General features: G+C 37.6%; 1 protein-coding gene and 1 pseudogene across 2 annotated transcripts in view; one reads left to right on the forward strand and one right to left on the reverse strand.

Moving 5' to 3' along the window:
* Positions 1–23,122, reverse strand: part of CFAP299 (cilia and flagella associated protein 299) — a 646,399-nt gene that overhangs the window by 586,464 nt on the left and 36,813 nt on the right. The window lies entirely within an intron of this gene.
* Positions 10,134–12,266, forward strand: LOC696811 (zinc finger protein 341 pseudogene; annotated as a pseudogene).

Here is a 23,122-nt window from a genome sequence, read left to right on the forward strand (position 1 = left end):
GAAAAATTTTAAGTTGGAGTTCCAGTTTTTTCTTAGGCTGAGAAAGTTTGTTATCACTGTCCAAATCCAAGGGCAAAAACGTTTTTGCTAACGTTGCAAATTCACTACTTAGAGAGAAAAGCTACCCAAACACACCTGCACCTTTTCAAAACTGATTTAATATTGTGTTAAATAAACATATTAAGGACCTGGACGTTTAGTCACCAAAAGCTCCATTGCCTGATCTCCTATTTAGAGTGAATTGAACAGGCTACTTAAATTCTGATAAAGACAAACCTGCATTTCATAACATCCTTTTCAAACCCAATATTGTCAGGTGGCACTCAGTGCTTATAATTTTACCTTAATATTGTTTGGTCATATGAATTCTATGACTGAGAATACATGGAATAATGTCTAAGCAAGAGGCTACAATCTGAAGATAGATTATACATCGCCCAATTTTGTTATATGAAACAAGAGAATATTGTTAGAAATGCAGAGCAGTTTGCTCTGATGTCGGAAAGCTAGAGTCTTCATCCTGCTTCTGCCTTTTATTGGTTGTACAAACTTGCATATAAACTCTGTGCACTCATGTATTAGTTTGTTTTCATGCTGCTGATAAAGACATACCCAAGACTGGGAAGAAAAGGAGGTTTAATTGGATTTACACTTTCACATGGCTTGGGAGGCCTCAGAATCATGGTGGGAGATGAAAGGCATTTCTTACATAGTGGTGGCAAGAGAAAATGAGAGACGCAAAAGCAGAAATCCCTGATAAACCCATCAGATCTCATGATACTTACTCACTATCATGAGAATAGCAAGGGAAAGACCAGCCTCCATGATTGAATTACCTCCCCATTAGGTTCTTCCCACAACACATGGGAATTCTGCGAGATGCAATTCAAGTTGAGATTCAGGTGGGGACACAGCCGAACCATATCATTCCACCCCTGCCTCCTCCAAATCTCATGTCCTCACATTTCAAAAAAAAAAAAACCATGCCTTCCTAACAGTCCCCCAAAGTCTTAACTCAGTTCAGCATCAATCCAAAAGTCTACAGCCTAAAGTCTCATCTGAGACAAGGCAAGTCCTTTCTGCCTATGAGTCTGTAAAATCAAAAGCAAGCTAGTTACTTCCTAGATACAGTGGGGGTACAGGTATCGGGTAAATATTGCCATTCCAAATGGGATAAATTCGCCAAAACAAAGGGGTTACAGGGCCCATGCAAATCCAAAATCCAGCGGGGCAGTCAAATTTTAAAGGTCCAAAATGATCTCTTTTGACTCCAACTCTCACATCCAGGTCACAATGATTCAAGATGTGGGTTTTCATGGTCTTGGCCGTTCTGCCCTTGTGGCTTTGCAGGGTACAGCCTCCTTCCTGACTGTTTTCATGAGCTGTCATTGAGTGTCTATTGCTTTTTCAGGTACACAGTGCAAGCTATCTGCAGATCTACCATTCTGGGATCTGGAGATGGTGGCCCTCTTTTCACAGCTCCACTAGGCAGTGAGCCAGTAGGGACTCTGTGTGGGGGCTCTGATCCCACATTTCCTTTCCACACTGCCCTAGCAGAGGTTCTCCATGAAGGCCCTGCCCCTGCAGCAAACTTCTGCCTGGGCATTCAGGCATTTTCATACATCTTCTGAAATCCAGGCAGAGGTCCCCAAACCTCAGTTCTTGACTTCTGTGTACCCACAGGCTCAACACCATGTGCAAGCTGCCAAGACTTGGGGCTTCCACCCTCTGAAGCCACAGTCCAAGCTGTACATTGTCCCCTTTCAGCTATGGCTGGAGCAGCTGCGGCACAGGATACCAAGAACACTGGGCCCAGCCCACTAAACCATTTTTACCTCCTGGACCTCTGGGCCTGTTATGGGAGAGGCTGCTGTGAGGGTCTCTGGCATGGACTGGAGACATTTTCCCCATGGTGTTGGGAATTAACATTAGGCTCCTTGCCACTTATGCACATTTCTGCAGCCAGCTTGAATTTCTCCCCAGAAAATGGGGTTTTCTTTTCCATTGCATAGTCAGGCTACAAATGTTCCAAACTTCTCTGCTCGGCTTCCTTTATAAAACTGAATGCCTTTTATAGTACCCAAGTCACCTCTTGAATGCTTTGATGTTTAGAAATTTCTTCCAAGAGATACCCTAAATCATCTATCTCAAGTTCAAAGTTCCACAAATCTCTAGGGCAGAGGCAAAATGCCACCAGTCTCTTTGCTAAAACATAACAAGAGTCACTTTACTCCAGTTCTCAACAAGTTGCTCATCTCTGTCTAAGACTATCTCAGCCTGGACCTTATTGTCTATATCACTGTCAGCATTTTGGGCAAAGCCATTCAACAAGTCTCTAGGAAGTTCCAAACTTTTCCACATTTTCCTGACTTTTTCTGAGCCCTCCAAACTGTTCCAACCTCTGCCTGTTACCCAGTTCAAAAGTCAGTTCTATATTTTCAGGTATCTTTTCAGCAATGGCCAACTTGACTGGTACCAATTTACTGTATTAGTTTATTTTCATGCTGTTGATAAAGACATACCTGGGACTGGGAAGAAAAAAGAGGTTTAATTGGACTGACAGTTCCATTGGGGAGGCCTCAGAATCATGGTGGGAGGTGAAAGGCACTTCATACATGGTGGCAGCAAGAGAAAATGAGGAAGAAGCAAAAACAGAAACCCTTGATAAACACATCAGATCTCATGACATTTATTCACTATCACAAGAATAGCAAGGAAAAACAAGCCCCCATGATTCAACTGCCTCCCTTGGGTTCCTCCCACAACAGTGGGAATTCTGCGAGATACAATTCAAGCTGAGATTTGGGTGGGGACACAACCAAGCCATATCAACTCAGTTTCCCCATTTCTGAAATGGAGAAAATTTCATGTCTATCAAGATGGTTGTAAGCATTAAACAAGATAAAACATGTAAACTCCTCCCCAGTGACTGACACACATCAGCAAATGATAGTTAAAATACTACTACTATTATATCATATACAAAATACACTCAGTCAACTATCAAACTATTCACTTCCATGAAACTTTATATATCTAGTTGCATCTATATCAACATATAGATGTAAAGAGACAGACAACATATAAAGTAAGTAAAACACACATTTAAAAAGTCATAACATTGCAAGTTGGCAAAAATCCAACAAATAGAGGAATTAAATTTTAATTTTAAAAGTCTACTATTTCTATAATGTTAATTACTTTTGAGAAGGTAATATATATTCTTTTAACCTCTTACACCAAAAAATGCCTCTGGTTTAGAATGTGTAAGTTATGCCAAATCAAGAAATAAGTCCACATCTGAAAACTGTCTCAACATTTAAATTTTAAAAAGAAATCAAACTATGTAGCTCACTTATAATCACCTTGATTAGAATAAATCTACTACCAGGTTAATGTACACTAAAAAGAATTCATTGCATATTCCCCATCCTTAATAGTAATAACAATGCTAATAAAATGCACTGTACAAATGTTTAGAACTCAATAACTGAATATTATAAATATAAAATGTACATATTACACATATTATCTCAGTGATTGTTTATAAAAATATGATTGAGGCAAACATGGGTGTTTGCTCTTACGGTGTACTGAGCCGGCTCATTAAAAAAAGGGAACAAATTCCGTTTATGCATCTCCTGACATTTCTTCCTATTATTTATTGAGTGCTGGAAATGAACATCTCTAACTCTAAAAGGGGTAAAGGATCACTGTAGTGGGTTTTTATCACCCTTCCCTTAGACCAAATACACGGTTATATTTTAAATAATTTTCCAATTAAACAGAAATAAAAACAAACACAAAAAATAATTTATCAACTAAGCAAATTAATTGAGAATGCTGACAAACTTGGCAGTGATACATAGTGCAATGGAAGACATCTATTGCTCTGTTTACTTATTTTCTCTCAGTAGTGGCTCTAAATATATTAAAAGGCAGAGAAGAGTAAAAGAAAGGAGAGAAAGACATTCTGTGTGTGTTTGTGTGTGTGTGCAGAAAATAAACCATTTTTTAGGTTTTCTAGGCCTAGTCAATTATTTTCTGTTAAATTATAATTAATGCAGTCACCAGTAACTGAAGGATAATTACATTGTGAAGAATGTTTACTACTATACTTGTAAATGATTGATTCAATGAATTTACTAAAAATAAGCAGTTTCATGGGCTTGAATTTAGTTTTAATACTTCAGTCCAAATTGTTAAAAATAGCAAGAAGCTAACTGCCAGAGGTTTATTTACATCATACCATTTTTAAATCAGATATTTCATCTAATAACTTGTAATAATCAAGTTAGGACTCATTAAACACAATCTTTATGCTTCTTCCTTAAACTTTGATCTTTAGACAATGTTTTAAAATACTTTTATAATAAAAACTCTCCACAAGTTTGGTATAGAAGAAATGTACCTCAAATACAGCTGCATCACATCCAATGGTGAAAAGCTTTCCTCTAATATCAGGAATAAGAAAAGGATGACCACTCTTGCCACTTCTATTCAATATACTTCTGGAAGCTTTAGTCACAGCAATTAGGCAAGAACAAGTAATAACAAAAATTTAAAAAGACATTCAATCAGAAAATAAAAAGTAGAGCTGTCTCTCCTTGCAGGTGACATTTTCTTAAAAACTCTACCAAAAAATATTAGAACTAATAAATTTAGTACATTTTCAGGATACCAAATTCACATAGAAAAATCAATTATGTTTGTACACTCTAACAACAAACTATCCAAAAAAAAGAAATTAAGGAAATGATCCCATTTACAATAGCATGAAAATAAAATACACAGAAATAACCAATGAGATAAAATATTAGTATCTATATATTAAAAACTATACAACTGATGAAAACATTTGAGAACACAAATAAAAAGATATCACATGTTTATGAAGTGGAAGAATTAATATTGTCAAAAATATGCATATTTTCCAACTTGATCCACAAATCCAATACAATCTTTCTCAAAATTCCAATGGAATTTTCACAGAAACAGAAAAAAAAAAATCAAAAACATCGCAAAGTTTGTAAGGTATCACAAAAGACCCCAAATAGCCAAAGGAATCTTGAGCAAAAAGAACAAAGCTGGAGGTATCACATCACCTGATTTCAAAATATGCTACAAAACAATAGCCATCAAAATATCATGATACCAGCATAAAAACAGACATATAAACCAATGAACCAGAACAGAAAGCCCAGAAATAAATGCACGTATTTATGGTCAATTGATCCTTGCAGAAAGTGCCAAGAACACACATTGGGGAAAAGACATTCTCTTCAAAAAATGTTGTTTGGAAAACTGATTCTCTGAGTGTGGAAGAATGAAATTAGACCCTTATATCACCCTATATATGTAAAAACCAACTCAAAATAGATTAATAACTTATACATAACAAACTGAAACTGCAAAAATACTAGAGAAAAACAGGTAAACAGCTTCTTGATATTGGAGGAAGCAATAAATTCTTAGACATGTCCCCAAAAGCACAGACAACAAAAACAAAAATAGACAAATGGGACTGCATCAAATTTTTTTTAAAAAAAAACACTCTGTACAGCCAAGGAACAACCTACAGAATGAGAGAAAAAATATACAAACCATACATCTGAAAAAGAGTTAAGATCCAAAATGTATAAGGAATTCACTCAATCACAAGGAAACAAATAACCCTATTAGAAAATAGTCAAAGGATCTGAATGGATATTTTTCAAAAGAAGACATGTGTATTAGTCCCTTCTCACACTGCTATAAAGAAGTACCAGAGACTGGGTAATATATAAAGGGCAGAGGTTTCATTGACTCATAATTCCACATGCTTGGGGAGGCCTCAGGAAACTTACAATCATGCAGGAAGGTGAAGAAGAAGCAAGAACCTTCTTCACAAGACAACAGGAAAGAGAGCGTGTCAAGGAGGAACTATCAAACATTTATGAAACCATCAGATCTCATGAGAACTCACTCACTATCAGGAGAACAGAATGGAGGAAGCCACCCCCATGATCCAGTCACCTTCCACCAAGTCTCTCTCTCGACACGTGAGGATTATGGGGATTACAATTTGAGATGAGATTTGGGTGGGGACACAGAGCCAAACCATATCAACATATAAATGGTCAAGAGGTATAGTCATGCGTTACTTAATAACAGGAATACATTCTGAGAAATGTCTTTAGGTGATTTTGTAGTTGTTTGAACATCATAGAGTGTACTTACACAAACCCAGATAGTATAGCCCACCACACACTTAAACTATATGGTATAGTCTATTGCCCCTAGGCTAAAAACATGTACAGCATGTTACTGTACTGAATACTGCAGACAATTGAACACAATAATAAGTATTTGTGTTTCTAAACATATAAAAGGTACTGCAAAAATGTATAAAAAATGAAAAATGATATACATATATAGGGTACTTATCATGAATGGTGGTTGCAGGACTGGAAGTTGCTTTCAGTGAGTCAGTGAGTCAGTGGTGAGTGAATGTGAAGGCCTAAGGCGTTACTGTACTGTATACTTTATCAACACGGCACTAGGCTACACTAAAGTTATACAAAATTGTTATTCTTTCTTAAATAATAAATTAACCTTAGTTTACTGTAACTTTTTACTTTATAAACTTCTAAAATTTTTTGCTTTTTTGTCTCTTTTGTAATACATTTAGCTTAAAACAGAGAAACACTGTACAATTGCATAAAATATTTTCCTTTTTAATATCCTGATTCTATAAGCATTTTTTTATTTTTAAAATTTGTATTTTCTTTTTTGCTTTTAAAACATTTTTTTTAAAAAACTAAGACATAAACACACGCATTAGCGTAAGCCTACACAGGGTCAGGATCATCAATATCACTGTCTTCTCTCTCCATGTCTTATCCCACTGGAACGTCTTCAGGGGTAGTAACAGCCATAGAGCTGTCATCTCCTATGATAACAACGCCTTCTTCTGGAATATTTCCTGAAGGACCTGCCTGAGGCTGTTTTACAGTTAATTTTTTTTTAAATAAGTAGAAGGAGTGCACTCTAAAATAATGATAAATAGTGTAGTAAATATATAAACCAGTAAAATAATCATTTGTTAATATTATCAAGTAGTATGTACTATACACAATTATATATGCTACACTTTTTTTCATTTTTGAGATAGGGTCTGTATTAGTCCATTCTCACACTGCTAATAAAGACATACCCAAGACTGGATAATTTAGAAAAGGAAGAAGTTTAATGGACTCATAGTTCAGCATGGCTGGGAAGGCCTCAGGTAACTTACAATCATGGCAAAAGGGGAAGCAAACACGTCCTTCTTCACATGACGGCAGCAAGGAGAAGTGTCAAGTGAAGGCAGGGAAAAGCCCCTTAATACAGCCATCAAATCTTGTGAGAACTCACTCACTATCACAAGGACAGCATGGAGGAACCACTCCCTTGATCTAATCACCTTCCCCAAGATCCCACCCCAACACACGGGGATTACAATTCAAATTACAATTCAAATTGAGGTTTGGGTGCGGACACAGCCGAACTGTATTATTCTGCCCCTGGCCCCTCCCAAATCTCATGTCCTCACATTTCAAAACACAATCATGCCCTTCCAACAGTCCCCCAAAGTCTTAACTCACTCTAGCATTAACCCAAAAGTCCAAGCCCAAAGTCTTATCTGAGACAAGGCAAGTCCCTTCCACCTATGAGCCTGCCTGTAAAATCAATAGCAAGTTAGTTACTTCTTAGATACAAGGCAGGTAAAGGCATTGAGTAAACACACCCATTCCAAATGGAAGAAATTGGCCAAAATGAAAGGGCGACAGGCCAAAGAAAGGCCTATAAGGTCGAAAAGGGCTAAGTCAAATCCAATAAGGAAGTCATATTTTAAAGTTCCAAAATGACCTCCTTTGACTCCATGTCTCAAATCCAGGTCACAAAGTCCAAAATGATCTCCTTTGACTCCATGTCACACTGATGCAACAGGTGTGCTCCCATGGCCTTGGGTAGCTCCACTCCTGTGACTTTTTGGGGTACACACCCTCTCCCAGCTTTCTACACTGACTGGCATTGAGTGTCTGTCTGTGGCATTCCCACCATGCCTGGCCAATTTTGTAATTTTTGTAGAGATGGGGGACTCACTATATTGCCCAGGCTGGTCTCAAATTCCTGGGATCAAGCAATACTCCCATCTTAACCTACCAAAGTGCTAGGATTAAAAGCATGAGCCACCACACCCAGCATCTGTGACATAATTTTATATGACTGGCAGCACAGTCGTTTGTTTATACCAGCATCACTACAAACATGAGTAATGCACTGCATTATGACATCACTAGGAAATAAGAATTTTTCAGGTTCATTATAGTCATATGGGACCACCTTGCATCAGTCTGTCATTGACCAAAATGTTGTTACACAGTGTGTGATTGTCATGAAAAAGTGCTCGACATCACTAGTCATCAGGGAAAGCAAATCAGAACCACAGTGAGATAACACTTCACACCTGTTAGAATGACTATTATCAAAAAGACAAAAGATAACAAGCTTTGGCAAGTATGTGGAGAAAAGGGAATCCTTGCATACTATTGGTAGGAATACAACTTGGTATAGTCATTATGCAAAACATATATAATAATATATATATATTAGAGAGGGAGAGAGAGAGAGAGAGAGGAGGGAATTACTCAGCCTTTAAAATGAAGAAAATCCTATGATCTGCAACATCACTATGAACCTGGAGGACATTATGTCAAGAGAAATAAGCCAGGCACAGAAAGACAAATACTGTGTGATCTCACTTATATGTGGAATATAAAAAGCAAAACTCATAAAAGCAGAGAACAGATGGTTGCCAGGGGGTTGGGGGGTAGGGGAAATTGGGAGATGTCAGTCAAAGGGTATACAGTTTCAGTAATCTAGAATGAGTAAGTTCTGGAGATACAATGTATGGAATAGCAACTAGAGTTAATAACACCGTATTGCATACTTGAAATTTGCTAAGACCTTAAATATTCTCATCACAAAATAAAGGTATTGTGATGGAAATGTTAACAAGCTTGATTATAATAATCATTTCCTAATGTATATGTATTTCAAAACATCACATTGCGTACCATAAATATGTATAATTGTTGTCAATTATACCTCAATAAATCTATGTTAATAAATCTGGATAAATCACTCTGGTTGTCAATTATTAAACTGTAAACCACCACGGGCTCTGGAGACACTATGCTTCAATTTCAATTCCAGCTCTACTACATGTTAATTGAAAGACTTTAGGCACTTTCTTAACCTTCTGTGCCTCAATTTCAACATCCATGAAATGTGTTTAAAGAATTAAATAAGTAAATGCTTATAAAAGGATTTTAGTACTGCCTGAATATTTGAATGTGCTCAATAAGGTTAGTTATTTTTATTATCAGTTAAGCAATAAAGGCACAAAGTAACACCTCTAATGAACTCAGCCAATGTGGTATCAGAATATGAGTCATTCAGTTATTTTGTTTTCTCGGTGACAGAATCAAGCCTTTGTCCTCAAATAAACATTTCAGCTAAAGAGTTATCACTCTACTTATCCCTGTTGCCCTGATGCAACTAAAACAAAATATATTCAATTTGTTATTCACTCCTCAAATGCCATTCAATTTCTGCTCTGGTCTTTGGTCACTCTAAGCACAGGTCTCTTGCTTGGACTACAATGTTCAACAGCTGGGAATTGCCTTAATTTTTAGTTTCCCAGGTGTAGGATCAGAACTATGATAATGGAGTGTGTTTTAATAAATCCTTAGACTCTTAAAATGGGACTTATGAAAGACTAACTCAAACCCGGAGATGGAATAAGTTGGGTTGTAGGGTGATCAGAAAGTGAAGCTCTAAAGAGAAAAAATTGAATGATTAACAGATAATACTGGGTAGAAAATCCAAAAGACAATCCAGATAAATTATTATCTAACCCAAGCCAGCAGTGAATAATAAAGATAATAAATGATCCAGTTGAGCTTATCCCAGGCATAAAAGGAGGATTTCATGTTAGAAATTTCTTAAATGTCTTTCAACATTTGATAAAGAAGAAATGGTAAGATCATCTGTCTTATTAAAGAGCATATAAAAAGAAACTTTCCATGTTAAACACACACAAATACATGTTTGTCATTTCAACCTTCACATCCCTGGACCAGCCTATGCCCTAGGGCCCCCGACCTGTGTAGAGCAGCCTGAACATACATTCTGTGCCCAGCTACCTCACCCAGCCTCCACCCCCTCCTCTGCCTCCTCCACCACTGCCCCCACCGCCACCACCTCAGCCCTGGATACCTCCACCCCAGGCCCTGGGCCCCCCTGCACATCCCAATCCTGGTAGGAATGGTGCAGTGAAGGTGTACAGTGCTACTGCACCTGTAGCTGGGAGTGGAACGGTGGAGATCCAGGTGCTGGGGATGCAGACCTACCCACTCCTGGAGGTGCCAAACCAGTGTGTGGAGGCTCCAGTATACCCCACCCCTGCAGCGTACAGCCCTGGCAAACAGGGATTCAAACCCAAAGGACCAAACCCTGCCGCCCCATGACCAGCACCACCGGGGACACTGTGGTCACCTTTGACTCTCCACCAATACTGAAGACCCCATGGGCTAAAGGTGCCAGGGGACTCCCGGAAGCTGCAGGGAAGCCAAAGTCTCAGAAACTCAAGTGCCCATACTGTGACAAGTCATTCGTCAAAAACTTCGACCTGTAGCAGCACATCTGAAGCCACACCCATGAGACGCCCTTCCAATGAATTGCATGTGGCCCTGCCTTTGCCCAGAAGTCTAATGTTAGGAAACACAGGCAGACCCACAAGGTATGGCCTCCAGGACACAGTGGCGGCACCATGTCTGGAAACTCTGTGACCCTACAGGTCTTGGCCCTGAACCTCAGTAGGCAGGAGGATGAGGAAAATACAGGGTTGGGCCAGCCCCTGCGGAGCGCGCCACAGCCCCAGGCCTTGCCCACAGCCGGCAAGGACGAGGGGGCCAAGCCGGAACCCAAGCATGTAGTCCTCACCTACAGCTCCTACTTGTGCCAGTTCTGCCCCAGCAAGTTCAGCACCTATTTCCAGCTCAAGTCTCACATGACCCAGCATAGGAACAAGCAGGTGTACAAGTATGTGGTCAAAAGCTGTTTCCCAAAGTTCAGCACATTTCTGGAGCACATCAAGAGCCACCAGGAGGAGCTGAGTTACCCCTGCCACCTCTGCGGCAAGGACTTCCCCTCGTTGTACCACCTGGGCGTGCACCAGTACTCCCACAGCCTCCTGCCACAGCACAGCCCCAAGAGGGACAGCGCCATTGACAAGTGTGTCAAATGTATCATCAAATACCCACCACAGAGGCCCTGGAGCATCACCTGCAGACCGCCACCCACAACTTCCCCTGCCTACACTGCGAGAAGGTGTTTCCTTGTGAACGCTACCTGCGGCGTCATCTGCTCACCCACAGCAGCGGGGCAGGTTCAAGTGCCAGGTGTGGAAGAAGTCCTCCCGGGAGGAGCATTACCTCAGACTACGCTCACATCCACTCAGGCGAGAAGCCCTACAAATGCTCAGTGTGCGAGTCTGCATTCAACTGCAAGGACAAACTGAAGAGACACATGTTGATCGACCAGCCTTTCAAGAAATGCAAATACCCTTTATCGACGCACACAGGCTGCGGTAAGGAGTTCAACCGGCCAGACTAGCTGAAGGCCCACATCCTCTCCCACTCCGGCATGAAGCTCCACAAATGTGCCCTGTGCAGCAAGTCCTTCAGCCGCTGTGCCCACCTCTCCGAGCACCAGCGCGCCCACACGAGCAACTACAAGTTCCGCTGGGCTGGCTGCGCCAAGGACTTTTTGCTCCATAAATACCTCAAAAATCGCCGCTGTCGTCTCAGCCACCAAAAGGACAAAGACCTGCAAACCCGGCGCCCCACCCGCCCCCCAGAGAAGGGCAGCCCCACGCAGTGGCGGCAGTGGTGGGCGCAAGGTGGTGACCCCCTTGCCTGACCCGCTGGGGCTGGAGGAGCTGAAGGACGCAGGGCTGGCCTGTGCCCGAGGCGGTCCCAGGCAAGCCGCCCTTTGCAGAGCCGGACGCAGTGCTGTCCATTGTCGTGGGTGGTGTGGTGGGTGCGGAACCTGAGCTGGTGGTACCTGGATACGCTCAGGGGCTGGGCTCCAACCTGGCTCTGGCGGAGCTGCAGGCCGGGACCAAGGGCCCATGTGCCATGCTCGTTGTGCCCGTCTATATCCAGGCCTCAGAGTGACGGACCTGGGGTGTCCCTTTCTGGGGCAGGCCTGATGCTCATGTTTGGGTCCAGGTTCCCTGGGGGCAGACTGGAGATCCTTCCCGGTGGAAGCGAGCCATCGAGTCACTGGCAGAAATCCTTCTGAATGTCATTCATAAACCTTGGCCCATGGCCGCCTTCCTGTGTCCCCTCTCCTGCTGGAAAGCCCTGCAACATTCTGGGGTCAGGGGGCAGGGCCGCCCACAGTTCCTGGGCAGAGCCATGGCAACAGAGAAATGGCTGAAGCCTCAGCAGCCCAGCATCCTGCTGGTCTAGGCTGGTAGTTGGGCCCCCTGGAAGAGAAGACAGGGCAGTCCTGCCCACTCTGCCTCCAGGCTGCCCCTGGGTGGGCTCCAGTCAGCTGCTCTTCAGGAGGCCTGCCATAAACTCTTTGGAGTTTATCTGTTGAACCTTTTCAGACAGTTCTCCACAGCGTCCTCCAACAGCTCTGTGATGTAGGCTTTTAGGAGGCACTCAAGTGTCACAGCTAGCTATGAGACAGATCTGGCTTCAAATCCAAGAGTTGTCAAGCATTTGCTGTGTGACTTTGGGCAAGTCACTTCACCTCTCTGAGCCCCGTGTTCCTTATCTGTACCATGGGGCTTACAATACTACTACCTCATAGGGTTGTCCTGGGATCCAGTTTGATGAAATATGCCAGGGGCTTACTCAATAAATGTTGTCGAAAGAGAGAGAGAGAGAGAGAGAGAGAGAATATGTGTAATTCATATTTCTGTATAAATGTAATCACAATTTTTTTCTAGAAAAGCACATGTTTAAATAAATGTATGAAAACAATAAAACAAAAGAAAATAAATATTCTGGAGTAGTTGTATGTGGATAAAAAGAAATGTAATTGGAAATGGAGATGAAAATGGTTGCTAGAGATTGGAGAGGGATGGGGAATGAGATATTGGTCAAGGATACAAAGTTTCAGTCACACAGAAGGAATAAGTTCTCAAGATGTATGGCACAGCATGGTGGCTTCATTAATAATGAAGTGTAGTATACTCAAAAATTGCTGAAAGAGTGTATATTAATTGTTCTCATCATAAACAATAATAGGGATGTGAGATGATGGGTATGTAATAGCTTAAGTTAATCATTCCACAATGTATACGTATATCAAAACATCACTTTTTATACCCTAAATATATATAATTTTTCAAATGAATGTAAGCAAATTAAATACATACAAATATATATATAATTTTTCATGTGTTGATTTAAATAAATAAATAAATGGGGGATAAAGAGGGAAAACATTTTAAAATAAAATTTAATTAAAAAAGAACCCAGCAGGGACTCAGGGTAATAATGCTATAGAATGAGGAGCACATTTACTCAACTCTATGTTCCTAAGGTGCTTAAACTAAAAAGGGAGTGGGAAGGGGGAGTTGATATCAACTTTGCTTCCTGAAACAAATACAATGAATCCTTCAAAATTCTTGGTTCATGTACTAATTTTTCAGACAATTTCCTTCCTCCCTTCAATTTACCTCTCCTAAGTCATGCATGAAACTCTTTATCCTATTTGATCATTAGATAGGTGTTTTTCCTCTCATTCTCTGAAATAGATACTACAGCAAGTCTATTTCTTTCTAGCTTACCCCAGCTCCCAGGAGATCACAAGTAGTTAACAATGTAGACAAAATAAGTTCTTTACATCAACGATATAACTTGACAGTTTCATTCAAAAATTACAAGTGAAACATTACTAACTTAAAACCAGACTCTTCATAAACTCAAGATTGGCTTCCTAATAGCAACGTTATTCAAAATATTTATGAGTAATATAGAAACTACTAAATAATTTTGTTTTTAATTCTCAGCATAGTCCTCACCAGAAAAAATAAAAATATATGTCCCTATGCCTACCAATCATATTTTACATTATATGAGTTAAAAGTTCTGATCCTCTGGTTAGTAGAAAATATGAGCAATTAGGTAGTAGAACAGATTCACATCTTTGATGTATTTGTGTTAGTTTGTAGGGACAGCAGGAGATTGTAAGGAATGGCTAAAGGAAGATGTAAAAAATGAAAAGAATCCTGGAGGAAGAATGAGTCTTATCTAAGTAAAACATTTTGAATGAAAGTAAAAGCCAAGCAGATTCAATGGTGTCTTAAGCCTTGTAACTATAGAAACTATATATTATAGAAACCTTGCTAAAATCTTCTACCATGTTATATTGAATGTCTCATCAGAGCCCAATCAAGTGGACGTCGAAAACAGCACAAAACAATATTAATTCTTGAAAATCAGTGTTTTCTGAAATTCTGATGAGGGAAAGATAACAACAACAACAAGAAAAGTAAAACAGATAAAACCATTTGAATGAACAAAAGCACAAAGAGCAGTGTCTCTGATGGCTAATGTCAACTTAAGACAATTGTTTAATATAGTTGCTTAACAAATAATAATGCAAGATACATTTTGATAAATAAAATTAGAAAATTTGATAGGGTCTTTAAGTGGAAAGCTGCTTTTTTCTTAAACAGCAAGGAAGGTAATCCAAGACTATTGTGATAACATCAAGACTATCACAATCAAACATTACAAAATTTATTATTGATCCTACAGGTCAAAACAGAGTTGCTCTTTTTCTGTAAAACTTGGTATTTTATTATCTATTAAAATGCTGATGGAAATTATTATTCACTCTGTCATGCTAGGTTCTCACTATACGATTCCTTGAAAGAAAAATTAATCTTAGATGTTACAGTCAGAAATATCTATGCTTCACCTGCTCAATGACTTTCTTGTTCTGAGTGGATACTGAATTATGTGATGTAAATATTTTTCTTTCTTTTTTTATTTTTAAACTTTTATTTTATATTCTGGGGTACACGTGCATGTTTGTTCCATAAGTAAACTTATATCACGGGGTTTTAATACACAGATTATTCTGTCACCCAGGTACTAAGCTTAGTATCCAATAGCTATTTTGTTATTGTTGTTCCTCTTCCTCCTCCCACCCTCTACCCTCAAGTAGGCCCTAGTGTCTGTCATTCCCCTCTTTGTGTCTGTGTGTTCTGATTATTTAGCTCCCACTTATAAGTGAGAACATACAATATTTGGTTTTCTATTGCTGCATTAGTTTGCTAACGATAATGCCCTCCATATCCATTTATGTCCCTGCAAAGGATATAATCCAATTCCTTTTTATGGCTGCATAGTATTCTGTGATGTATATGTACCACATTTTCTTTATCCAGTTTGTCATTGATGGGCATTTAAGTTGATTCTATATTTTTACAATTGTGAATAGTGCTGCAGTGAACATACATGTGTAAGTGTTTTTATGATAAAATGATTTATATTCCTTTGGGAATATAAATATAAACCTAGTAATGGGATTGCTGGGTCAGATGGTAGTTCTGTTTTTAGCTTGTTGAGGAATAGCCACGTGGCGTTCCACAATGGTTGAACTAATTTGCAGTCCCCCCCAACAGTGTGTAAGTGTTCCCTTTTGTCCACACCCTGTTATTTTTTGTCGTTTTAGTGATAGCCATTCTGACTTACGTGAGATATTCTCATTTGTGGTTTTGATTTGCATTTCTCTAAGGATTAGTGATACAAGCATTTTTTCATATCCTTGTTGGCTGCATGTATGTCTTCTTTTGTAAAGTGTCTGTTCATGTCCTTTGCCCACTTTTTAATGGGATTGTTTGTTTCTTCCTTGTAAATTTGTTTAAGTTCCTTATAGATACTGGATAGTAGACCTTTGTCAGATGCATAGTTTTCAAAAATTTTCTCCAAATCTGTAGATTGTCTGCTTACTCTATTGATAGTTTCTTTTGTTATGCAGAAACACTGTAGTTAATTAGGTCTCATTTGTCAGTTTTTGCTTTCATTGCAATTGTTTCTGACTGACAAGCAGTTTTGCTTTCATTGCAATTGCTTTCTTCATCATGAAATATTTGCCCATTTCTATATCCAGAATGGTGTTTCCCAGGTTGTCTTCCAGAGTTTTTATAGGTTTTGGTTTTACATTTAAGCCTTTAATCCATCTTGAGGCGATTTTTGAATATGGGGTGACGAACCAGTCCAGTTTCAATCTGTTGCATATGGCTAGCTTATTTTTCTCTTTTAAATCTGGCACACATTTTGAACACTAGCCTCAACCTCAGCTTCACTCCATTTCTTCAACCTTTTCTTTCTGTCCATCTTTTAAAATCTTTTTGTTATAAGATATACACATTTCCCTTGTTAATTGCCTCAAATTCTTCTGTAGGAATGCAGACTATAGATAGCTGATAGAAGGAAGGAAGACAGTAGAAGGAAAAAGGAACAGGAGGAAGGAAATGTTTTGAAACGATTTCCCAGAAGCATAATCAGGCAGCAGATCATAAAGAACTATGAAGGATGTTCAGACTGAACAACCGGGTAAGGCATTGCAACAAAACAAGTCAATTGGTTTGACTCGATTAGCAATTTATAAGAATAATTTTAAAAATGTATATTTTAAGAGTAATTATAAATAAAAGAATCAGCAAGAGTCCATTTTTCATTGCCAATTAGAATTTTTCATCAAGGAGATTTTGAAGATACTCTAAAATATAAAATCTGTAGGGTCAAAAAGATTGTATTATCATAATAAAAATGGCATTTTGGCATGGGAAGTAGAATTCAGCGAAAGAAAAATAATGAGCTATTTTAAAAGGCATTTTGTTACTGGTTTGACAAAAAATAACAATAAGAAGTAGATATGGAGCTAAAAGCCCAGAAGAACAGACATGCTTGAACATCTGACCGAAGTTAATAGAAGACATAAAAGTGTGTGACATATTAAAGTAGTGGAATATAAAAGAGGTGTAAATGAGAGAAATGTCATTTGGGAGAGATCCAAATTAGTGAGAGAAAAGGAAATGGTAAAACAATTATACTAGATATTAAAACATCTAGAAGACAAATAAGAGGCTACAAAGTAACAAAGGTCAAAGAAAGGGAACATTGTAAGAAATGCATAAACTCTCATTAAAAGCAGTAGCAGAGGCCAAGTAAAGTGGAACAAAATCTTAGAAGAGAACTTTTTGCTTACAAAGAGATTGTAGATGATTACTGAATGCATAAATAAAATTTAAGCAGATAGCTAAAGTAAGAACAAAAATGAGGCCAGGCATGGTGGCTCACACCTGTAATCCCAGCACTTTGGGAGACCAAGGTGGGTGGATCACCTTAGGTCAGCAATTTGAGACCAGCCTGGCCAACAGGGTGAAACTTTGTCTCTATTAAAAATACAAAAAATTAGCCAGGTGTGATGGCATGCTTCTGTAACCCCAGCTATTCGGGAGGCTGAGGCACGAGAATCACTTGAACCCAGGAGGTGGAGGTTGCAGTGAGCCAAGATCATGCCACTGCACTCCAGTCTGTGCAACAGAGCGAGACTCCATTACAAACAAACAAAAAAAAAAAAAAAAAAAAAAATTTGAGAATCTAAATAATATTCTGAAGAAAATGGTCAAAATTTTTTTAAATGTGATTTTATTTGCTCTTTAATCACTAGCAAGCTGTCACCAATATTGGATTTTGTCTATATAGTTTTCTCTGTGAATTTATTTTAAGCTTTGTAAATTTATTTTAGGCTCAAAGAGGCTAGGATGGAAAAAATATCATGCAAATACTGTTTAAAAGAAAGCTTGAGTGTCTACATAAATATCAGAAAAATCTTGCCAAGAATGAAGATGATACTGAACAATGATATAGCTCAATTTTATTTCAAGAAGAAATAAAAAATCATGAAGTATATGTATCTAACATCAGAATATCAAAATACACAAATCAAAAAGATAATATTTTAAAAGATACAGATAAACCTGTAATTATAGTTGGACATAATGACATTCATCTCTAAGTAATAGCTAGAATAAGTAGACAGGAAATCAGTAAGGATACACAAGGCCTGAACAACACAATCAAGCAACTTGGCTTAATTGCCATTCTAAAAATAGAACAGCAATTCTAAAAATACACCTACAAGACGGAATACACATTCATGTGAACCTGTAACATCAACTAAGATAGACCATATACTGGGAGATAAAGTAAATGTCAATAAATGTAAAAAGAATTAAATCATAAAGAATATAAAACACTCTCCTTCCATAATAGAATTTAACTACAAATTAATATCAAAATGACATTTTGAAAAATTTTCTAATATTTAGAAGTTAAACAACATACTTCAAGAGTTATAAAGGAAATTATAAAGTCTTTTGAATTGAGTGAAAATTAAAATAAACATAGAAATGAAAATAAAAACAAACATCAAACATCAAAATTTGTGAAATCCAACTAAATCAGTGCCTAGAGGAAAACATATGGAATTTCAAGTTTATATAGCAGAAGAATAGTTTAAAATCAATAAACTAATATTCTACATTAAAGCACTAGAAAACAAAAACAAATTAATCACAATGCAACTAGGAAGAAATAATAAAAATAAGAGCAGAAATCAATAAAATAGAAAACAACAAAATAGTAGAGAAAACAATTCATGTTAAAAAGCTGGTTCTTTAAAAAGATCATTAAAACTGATAGTTAGATTAAAAATGACCTAGTAATATCAGGGATAAAAAATGAATATCCCTACAGATTTTACTACATATATTAAAATGATAACAAGAGATTAAGAATGACTTTATGCCTATAGATTGATTAGGTGAAATGAACGAATACCTTGAACAATACAAACTACAAACATATTTAGAAAGAAAGAACCTGATATTCCCTATTATCTATTTTAAAAATAGAGTTTGTAGTTATCATCCTTCTCTTAAAGAAAACTCCAGTGGTAGAAGGCTTCACTGGTGAACTCTACCAAACAATTAAGGAAGAAATAATATCAACTCTACAAATTACCAAAAAGTTAGAAGAGTAAGTAAAACATCCTAAATTATTTCTGAAGTCAGAATTACCCTGAAACAAAATCAGAAAAGGCCTTACAAAAAGACTAAAGACAAATACATAAAATAATGAAAAAAATAAACAGAACATCAAAATATTAATAATTCAGTGGATGTAAAAATTCTCAACAAAATAGTGCAAACTTAATCCAACATTACATACACAACATGAGCAAACTGGGTTTCTCCCAGGAATGCAAGATTGGTTAAACCTTTGAAAAATCAATCAATGTAAATCACTTTATCAAAAAACTGAAAGTAAAGAACCTGAAAAACCATAAGATTATTTCAATAAACAGAAAAATATCATCTGACAAAATTTAACATCCACTTATATCAAATACTCTTGGTAAACTAGGACTACTAGGAGACATCCTCAAACTGATAAAGAGTATCTACAAAAAAACCCCACTAGAGCTAACATATTTAATAATGGGAATGCCTTCTTAAAATTGAGAAAAAAACAATAATATCCCCTTCTCTACTTCTATTACACATTATCTTGGAGGTTTTATGCAGTGCATTAAAGAATGAAAAATAAATAATAATAATAAAAGTATACAAATTAGATATAGAGAAATAAAAGGTTTAATTTATGATCTTCTGCATACAAAATCACACAAAAAGTAGCCAGTAGAACTGATAAGTTTAAGAAAGTTGCATGATGCAAGGTTAACAGAGAAAAATCTATTTTATTTCTATATACTATCAATAATCAATTAAAAATTCTATTTACAAGAGCATTAAAAAATGAAATTTCTAGGGACAGACATAACAAAATATTTACAAGATACTGAAAGTTACTGATATGATTTGGCTGTGCCCCCACCCAAATCTCAACTTGAATTGTATCTCCCAGAATTCCCAGGTGTTGTGGGAGGGACCCCAGGGGACGTAATTGAATCATGCTATTCTTGTGATAGTGAGTAAGTCTCATGAGATCTGTTGGGTTTATCACGGGTTTCCACTTTTGCTTCTTCCTCAGTATTGTCTTGCCACTGCCATGTGAGAAGTGCCTTTCATCTCCCAACATAATTCTGAGGCCTCCCCAGCCATGTGAAACTGTAAGTCCAATTAAACCTCTTTTTCTTCCCAGTCTCAAGTATGTCTTTGTTAGCAGCATGAAAACAGATCAATACAGCTACAAAACATTGATGATAGAAATAAACAAAACCCAAATAAATGAAGAGATTTACAGCATTCATAGATCAGAAGACTCAATATGTTAAGATGTAATTCTCTCTAAATTGATACCTGTTTTAGCAAAATCCTAGCAGGCTTATTTGTAGGAATCAACAAGGTGATTTCTACAAATTTAGGTGATTCTAAACTTCAAATGGAAAAGCAAAGGAACCAGAATTTTAAGCAATTAATAAAAAAAAGTTTGAGAACTCATGTTATCTGATTTTAAAACTTAAAGGCAATGTGATGTTGGCATAAAGATAGACATATAAATCAGTGGAATAGAATAGAAATCCACAAAAAATAGACAGGTACATATATAGTCAAAGAATTTTCAACAAAAGTACCTAAAAAATTCAATAGAAAAAGAATAGTCTTTTCAATAAATAGTGCTGAAACAATTGGATATTTAAATTAGAAAATAAAAAGCCTTGACCCTTACCTAACAAAATTTACAAAATTAGTTTAAAGTAAATTATTAATGCAAACTTAAATGTGAAACCTAGAACTCTAAAGTTTTAAGAGACAATATAGGAAAGATACCTGTAACTAGGAATTCAAATAATTCTTACACAGGACATGAAGAAATACACACATGCATGAATCATAAAGAAAAACTGATAAACTGGGGTTTATCAAAATTTAAATCCACTCTTCAAAACACACTTTTTTTAATTAACTCTAAGTTCTAGGGCACATGTGTACAATGTGCAGGTTTGTTACATATGTATACATCTGCCATGTTGGTGTGCCCCACCTATTAACTCATCATTTACATTAGGTATATCTCCTAATGCTATACCCCCTGGCTCCCTCCACCCCATGACAGGCCCCAGTATGTGAAGTTCCCCATCCTGTGTCCAAGTGTTCTCATTGTTCAATTCCCACCTGTGAGTGAGAATATGTGGTGTTTGGTTTCCAGTCCTTGTGATAGTTTGCTCAGAATGATGACTTCCAGCTGCATCCATGTCCCTACAAATGACATGAACTCATCCTTTTTTATGGCTGCAGAGTATTCCACAGTTTATATGTGCCACATTTTCTTAATCCAGTCTATCATTGATGGACATTTGGGTTGGTTCCAAGTCTTTGCTATTGGGAATAGTGCCACACAAAAGACACTATTAAATAAAAAGACAAGGTACAGATGTTGAAAAAGTATTTGCAAGACTCATATCTGATGAAAAAGTTGTAACTGGAATATACAAAGAACACTTAAAATCAATAAAACATTTCACCAAAGAAGAGATATGGGTGGAAAATAAGCACATAAAAAGATGCTCACTTTGGGAGGCCGAGGCGGGTGTATCGCCTGAGGTTAGGAGTTCAAGACCAGCCTGGCCAACGTGGTTAAACCCTGTATCTACTAAAAATACAAAAATTAGTCAGGTGTGGTGGCGGGCACCTGTAATTCCAGCTACTCAGGAGGTTGAGGCAGGAGGATCATTTGAACCTGGGAAGCAGAGGTTGCAGTGAGCCGAAATCATGCCATTGCATTGTCACCTGGGTGAAAACAGTGAAACTCCATGTCAACAAAAAAGAAGAAAAAAGATGTTTAGCATCATTAGTCATTAGGGAAATACACCTGCCATACTGGCTAAATTTTTTCAACTGTCAATACCATGTGTTCTTAAAGACGTGGACCACTGGCACTCTAATACCTTGCTAAGGAGAGAGTAAACTGATACAGATACTTTACAAACAATTTAACAGTATCTTATAAAATTAAACATACAGCTGCCACATGAATCCGTAATCATATTCCTGGGTATATACTTAAGATATATGAAAATATATTTCCTTAAAAAGACCTTTGTAAAATATTTATAGGAAGTTTATTTGGAAAAAACTAGAAATAACCCAATTATCCATCGACAGGAAAACAGATAAGTATACAAACTATTATCCAACTAGAAAATGCAATATTACTCAATAAAAAAGCAAACTTATCATTCATGCAACCATATAGAAAAGCCTCAAAAGCTTTATGATTAGTGAGAAAAAGACAACATAATTTATGATTGCATTCATATGACATTCTAAAAAAAAGGCAAAACTATAGGGACAGAAATCATATGGCTGGTTTGTCATGGGCTACAAAGAATACAGTAAATGCAAACAGGCATGAGGAAACTTTTTGTGGTAATGAAAATGTTATCCTGATTGTGGTGAGAGTGATACTACTGTATACACTACTGTATACATTTGTCAGAACTCATTGAATTAAGCACTTTAAAAATCAATACATCTAACTTTCAAAATTGAATTATAAAAGATAACGGATGTGCATCCTAGCTAGGAGTAGTAGAGTCAGCTGACAGCTTCTGGTTCTTAATTCTTTCTTTGTCAGCCTCAGCAATTGAGCTCATGACATATTGTTTTCTGGGTGGCCCACACAAAGCACTGAGGAAACTGGAGGTTCAAGAACCTAACCATTTCCACCAAATGTGGAGCCCCTCTAGCAGGCAATCTTTGCTTTGCATTCCCTTCATTAGTTTGAAAGAGACTTTGCCCATGGGCATTAAGGTCTAAAAGCTGCCCTTGTTCAACCTTGCCTCCACATTTTTCCTTTTATGTTTAATGCTTCTCAATTAACGTTTTGAATTCTTAACTTCATTTCAGAGAGGCTAGTCTGTGACAGATTGCATGTGGATCAGCCTGAAACAGCAAGATGAGGCTTGAGGATTGGATCATTCACCATGAGTTCTCTGGTAATAAGGTTCACATCCTCAGCCACATCCCTGG

Source organism: Macaca mulatta, chromosome 5 (assembly GCF_049350105.2).
Source record: "Macaca mulatta isolate MMU2019108-1 chromosome 5, T2T-MMU8v2.0, whole genome shotgun sequence".
Taxonomy (NCBI): Eukaryota; Metazoa; Chordata; class Mammalia; order Primates; family Cercopithecidae; genus Macaca; species Macaca mulatta.